Source organism: Halichoerus grypus, chromosome 9 (assembly GCF_964656455.1).
Source record: "Halichoerus grypus chromosome 9, mHalGry1.hap1.1, whole genome shotgun sequence".
Classification (NCBI taxonomy): domain Eukaryota; kingdom Metazoa; phylum Chordata; class Mammalia; order Carnivora; family Phocidae; genus Halichoerus; species Halichoerus grypus.
In genome coordinates this window covers 130,968,519-130,974,992 of record NC_135720.1, presented here as the reverse complement: position 1 = coordinate 130,974,992, position 6,474 = coordinate 130,968,519, and positions in this window count along the sequence as shown.

The window sequence follows — 6,474 nt, the reverse complement described above, 5'->3', positions numbered from 1 at the left end:
ACACGCATTGCCCACTGGGCTGCTGGGATAAATGCTCTTTACCCCGATCCTCTTCATGCGGGAGACTTTCTGAGATAATAGGCTTCACCGATGTGTGAAGTATTTTTACTTGCTTAGCTGAAGAAACTCGCATGCCCTCTTCTGGGAGGGGGCTGTGAAATCACGGGCTTTGTAAAGACATAGCCTCCCCTGGACCCTCAAAACCCCCCTTGAACGAGGTGTTAGTGGCAACCATCCCACTCCGTGTTGGTCATTAAGGAACAGACTGAATCTTCCTCCCTCCCTCCCAGTCTGTCTTCTCCTTTTTTTGTTTTTTTTGTTTGTTTGTTTTTCTTTTTTTTACTAAAGGAACAACAACGGCCATGATGTCACCATGCAGGAGACACAGAGCCTCCAAGATGACAAGGTACAGTCTTGATCTGCTGCCGGAGGAGAAGAGAAAACCGCGTGTGGGATTCCAGCTCAGTATAGCATGCATCTTAACTGGTTTGTCCAAGCTTAGATGAATCCGTTAAATTGTGCCTTCGTGGTTTATTCTTCCTGTCTCTTCTGCAAACAAATTCATTAATTCACTTTTAAAAAGGCTCTTTGCCTTCATCAGGGGTGTTGCCCCATGGAAATATGGAAGATCATGGCCTCGTATGTTGAAATAAGGAGGATTTTTTTTTTTTTGGATTGCACATAATGAGCAGAACCCCCTTTTACCAAATCATAGCATTTGGGAAAGGGACTGGTTGTGTGCCCACGACTGATTCAGCGTCAGACGCGTTCTTCCTCTCTGGCTTTAGGCAGTGTGCTGTTCTCCTCCTGCCTTCGTCACAGCCCCAGGTGGGACCGTGCCGTGCTAGCACCTGGCGCACCTGAGTTCCCGTGCAGGGAGTCATAAATGCGGGCCGACTGGCTCCCGGCTGGGGGGTAAGGCGCCGCTGGCGGGAGCCACAGACGGGCTGGGCGCTACCTGGCGGGCGTGGAGAGACCCGGGTGTCTTTCCTGATCCGTGGTCCTCGGTGTCAGAAGATGACATGATCACTTAAGACAGGCCAGTGGGAGAAATGGACGGCAGCTGAGAAAAAGAGTCCGAGAGAGCGGCGGGGAAGCAGTGCGTGCGTTGACCCAGTCGCGAGGTTAAGAGCGAGGCTTTAGAGCCAGACCCAGTTTGGAAGCTGCCGGGGGTTGTAAGGAATAAATAAAATCCTCCATGACGATGGCGTAGCACAGCCCCCAGCATGTAGTCAGCGTGTCCGATCTGGGAGCTGCGCGTGCTGGTATTCACAGGAATGAAGCGCTCACACAGCCTCTGTTAGAAGTTGGGGGCCACATGTCAGGTACCAGAGAGCACAACTCTCTGTTCATACTATTTTGTTTTTGCACGCATGAGTGCTCTGGCTCCTCACTAGAGTCCAGGGTCACCCAAGCGAGGCCTCTCATGGACTCCGTTCAAGAAGCTTAGGTGCTCAGTCCCCAAAGCCCCTTTGTTGTCCCTGAGGTGATCACCGCAGCATGGTGCCATCACCAGCCCCCTTGCTGGGCTCCAGGGCCACACTCGCCCCAGGGCACCTCTCAGCAGGAGGATGAGGCAGGAGGTGGGCCACACCAGCACAGAGGCCGGTGCAGTGGAGATTGGGATCTCACCAGTAGGGCAGGGGGGCCGGCAGACGTCAGGCAGGAGAGGGATGGGGTGCGAGCAGGTCTGTGTTTGGATAGAGGACTTCGGACCAGAAGAGGTAGAGGCAGGGAGAGCGTGACTGTGATCATCCAGGTGAGAGGTGAGGGCCTTAATTAAAGAGCAGCGGAGTAGCATCTAGAACTAATTGGCAGATGTTTATGATCAGCTGGAAGTGGAAAAGAGAAAGTGACTTCTGGGTGATGACATTCACTGGAAAAGGAAGGAAGGGGAGAAGCAGGATTGGGGCAGAGGGGCAGGGTTTGAAAATATGAAAACAAAAGTCTGGGACTTAACTGAGTTTGTGGGGCTGTGAGACCTGTGTCAGTCATGCCAGCTACATTTGGTAAGACCTGACTGTAGTCAGGCAGTGTTCTAAGCACCTTACACGTGTTTTATGTAACCCTCCTAAGAGCCCTATAAAATAGGGGCCTTTATGTCCATTTTACAGATGAGAAAGCTGAGGCACAGTGTAACTTGCCCAGCACAGTGTAAGTGACTTGCCTGACACAGCTAGGAACAGGTGGCGCCACAATTGGACCCCCGAGCTTCTGGGCTCCGAACCATGTTGTTTTTTTCTCCTTTCTTTTTTATTGAAGTATAGTCAACACACAATGTTGCATTAGTTTCAGGTGTACAACGTAGTGACTGGATAAGTCTGTATGTTTTGCTGTGCTCACCACAGGTGTAGCTCCCGACCTGTCCCCATACAACGCCATGATAGTACCATTGACTGTATTCCCCGTGCTGTACCTTTCATCCGGGTGACTTACTCATTCCATAACAGGAAGCTTGTGCCCCCCACTCCCCTTCACCTATTTGCCCCCATGCCCTCTGGCAAACATCAGTTTGTTCTCTGTATTTATGGGTCTGTTTCTGCTTTTGTCCGTTTGTTTTGTTTTTTAGATTCCACATGTAAGTGAAATCATATGGTATTTGTCTTTCTCCATCAGACTTATTTCACTTAGCATAATACTCTCTGGGGCCATCCATATTGTTGCAAATGGCAAGATCTCATTCTTTTTTATGATTAATATTCCACTGTATATATATACACCACATTTTCCTTATCCAGTCATCTATCAGTGGACACTTGGGTTGCTTCCATACCTTGGCTATTGTAAATGCTGCAATAAACATAGGTGTGCGTGTATCTTTTGGAACTAGTGTTTTCATTTCCACCCAGTAGTGGAATTACTGGATCATACAGTAGTTCTATTTTTTTTTTTTTAAGTTTTGAGACGCCTCCATACGTTTTCCACAGTGGCTGCACCAATTTACATTCCCACCAACAATGCATGAGGGTTCCATTTTCTCCACATCTTCACCAACACTTGTTCCTTGTGTTTTTGATACTAGCCATTCTGACAAGTGTGAGGTGATAGCTCATTGTGGTTTTGATTTCTGTTTCCTGATGATTAATGATGTTGAGCATTTTCTCATGTGTCTGTTGGACATTTGATGTCTTCTTTGGAAAAATGTCTATTCAGATCCTTTGCTTTTTTTTTTTTTAAGATTTATTTATTAGAGAGCAAGTGGGGGGAGGGGCAGAGGGAGAGGGAGAGAGAGAATCTCAAGCAGACTCCATATTGAGCAGGGAGTCTGACATGGCGCTGTATCCCAGGACCCTAAGATCATGACCTGAATGAAATCAAGAGTTGGATGCTTAACCGACAAAGCCACCCAGGCACCCCCCCCTGCTTATTTTTATTTTTTTAAAGATTTATTTATTTATTTGACAGAGAGAGACAGCGAGAGAGGGAACACAAGCAGGGGGAGTGGGAGAGGGAGAAGCAGACTTCCCGTGGAGCAGGGAGCCCGATGCGGGGCTCGATTCCGGGACCCTGGGATCATGACCTGAGCCAAAGGCAGACGCTTAACGACTGAGCCACCCAGGCGCCCCTTCTCTGCTTATTTTTTAGTAAGATCTTTTTGGTGTTATGTAAGTTCTTTATATATTTTGGATATCAACCCCTTATTGGATTTATCATTTGCTCGTATCTTCTCCCATTCAGTAGGTTGCTTTTCTTTTGTTGATGTTTCTTTGCTCTGCAAAAACTTCCTATTTTGGTACAGTCCCAATAGTTTATTTTTGCTTTTGTTTCCTTTGCGCAAGAAGACCATCTATGAAAATGTTGCTAGGCTGATGTCAGAGATTACTGCCTGTGTTTTCTTCTAGGAGTTTTATGGTTTCAGGCCTGGCATTTAGGTCTTTAATCCATTTTGAGTTTATTTTTGTGTATGGTGTATAAGAAAGTGATCTAGTTTCATGGTTTTGCAGATGTCTACTTTTCCCAGCACCATTTATTAAAGAGACTATCTGTATATTCTTGTGTCATAGATTAATTGACCATATAAGCATGGGCTTATTTCTGGGTTCTCTATTCTGTTCCATTGTCCTAAATGTGTTTTTGTGGCAGTACCATACTGTTTTGAATTAATTATAGCTTTGTAGTATATATTAAAATCTGGGATTGTGATACCTCCAGTTTTGCTGTTCTTTCTCAAGATTGCTTTGGCTATTCGGGAGCTTTTGCTCTTCTATACAAATTTTAGGATGATTTTTTCTAGTTCTGGAAAAATAGTACTGGCATTTTGATAGGGATTGCATTGAATCTATATATTGTTTTGGGTAGTATGGACATTTTAACAATATCCTTTTAATCCATGAGCATGGATTTGTGTCATCTTTAGTTTCTTTCTTCAGTGTTTTATAGTTTTCAGAGTACACCTCTTTGCTTAACTTTATTCCTAGGTACTTTAGTCTTTTCGGTAAAATTATAAATGAAATTGCTTTTTATTTATTTTAGAGAGAGAGCATTAGCGAGCATAAGCAGAGGGGCAGAGGGAGAGAGAGAATCTGGAGCAGACTCCACACTGAGAGTGAAGGCTGATGCGGGGCTCGAACCCATGACCCTGAAATCATGACCTGAGCTGAAATCAAGAGTCAGACACTTAACTGAGCCACCCAGGGACCCCAATGGAATTTTAAATTTCTGCCACTTCATTATTAGTGTATATAGAAAGACAACAAATTTCTGTATATTAATTTTGTATCCTGCAATTTTACTGAATTCATTTATTATTTCTAATAGTTTTTGGTAGAGTCTTTAGGGTTTTCTGTGTATAGTATATAATCTGCAAATAGTGACAGTTTTATTTCTTCCTTACTAATTTGGATACCTTTTATTTCTTGTCTGCTATGGCTAGGACTTCTAGTACTGTGTTGAATAAAAGTGGTGAGAGTGGGCATCCTTGTCTTGTTCCTGATCTTAGAGGAAAAGCTGTCTGTTTTTCACCATTGTGTATGATGTTAGCTGTGGGTTTGTCATATATGACTTTTATTGTATTGAAGTATGTTCTCTCTAAATGAATGCACTTTGTTTAGAGTTTTTATCATGAATGGATGTTGAATTTTGTCAGATGTTTTTTCTACATCTATTGAGATGATCATGTAATTTTTATCCTTTATTTTGTTAATGTGGTGTATCATATTGATTGACTTACAAATATTAAGCCATGCTCCTATCCCCCCGAATAAATCCCACTTGATCATGGTGAATGATTTTTTCATGTATTGTTGAATGTGGTTTGCTAATATTTTGTTCAGGATTTTTGCATTTGTGTTCATCAGGGAAATTGGCCTATAGTTTCGTTTTTTAAACAGTGTCTTTGGTTTTGGTATCAGGGTGATCCTGGCCTTGTAGAATGTATTTGGAAGCTTTCCTTCCTCTTTTGTTTTCTCTTTTTTTTCCTTTTTTAAGTAGGCTCCATGCCCAGCATGGAGCCCAACATGGGGCTTAAACTCATGACCCTGAGATCAAGACCTGAGCTGAGATTGAGAGTCAGATGCTTAACTGACTGAGTCACCCAATGTGCCCCTCCTTCCTCTTCTGTTTTTTCCGAATAGAGAATAGATGTTAATTCTTTAAATGTTTTGTAGAATTCACTTGTGAATCCATCTGGTCCCGGGCTTTGTTTGGAGTTTTTTGAGTACAGTTTAATTTTGTTACCAGTAATTGTTCTATTAAGATTGCCTATTTCTTCCTGATTTGGTTTTGGAAGATTGTATATTTCTAGGAATTTATCCATTTCTTCTAGCTTGTCCAGTTTGTTGGAGTATCATGTTTTGTAGTAGTCTCTTATAAACCTTTGTATTTGTGTAGTGTCGGTTGTTCTCTTTTCATTTCTGATTTATTTGGGTCCTCTCTCTTTTTCTTGATGTGTCTGGCGAAAGGTTTATCAATTTTATCTTTCCAAAGAACCAGCTCTTGATCTCCTTGATCTTTTCTATTTTTTTAGTCTTTATTTCTGCTCTGATCTTATTTCCTTTCTTCCAACTTTGAGTTTTGTTTTTTTCCTAGTTCCTTTAGGTGTAAGGTTAGATGAAGATTTTTCTTGTTTCTTGAGGTAAGCCTATATTGCTATAAATTTCCCTCTTAGATCTGCTTTCACTGCATCCCAAAGATGTGGACTGTTGTTTTCATTTTCATTTGTCTCCATGTATTTTATTTCCTCTTTCTTCATTGACCCATTGGTTATTTAGTAGCATGTTGTTTAGCCTCCATGTTTGTGTTTTTTCCAGTTTTTTTGGTAATCAATTTCTAGTTGCATACTGCTGTGGTTGGAAAAGATGCATGATATGATTTCAGTCTTCTTAAATTTATTGGGACTTGTTTTGTGACCTACCATGTAATCTGTCCTGGAGAATGTTCCATGTACATTTGAAAAAAATATGTATTTTGTTGGTTTTGGATGGAATATTCTGTATATATCTGTTAAGTCCGTCTGGTCTCATGTGTTGTTCAAAG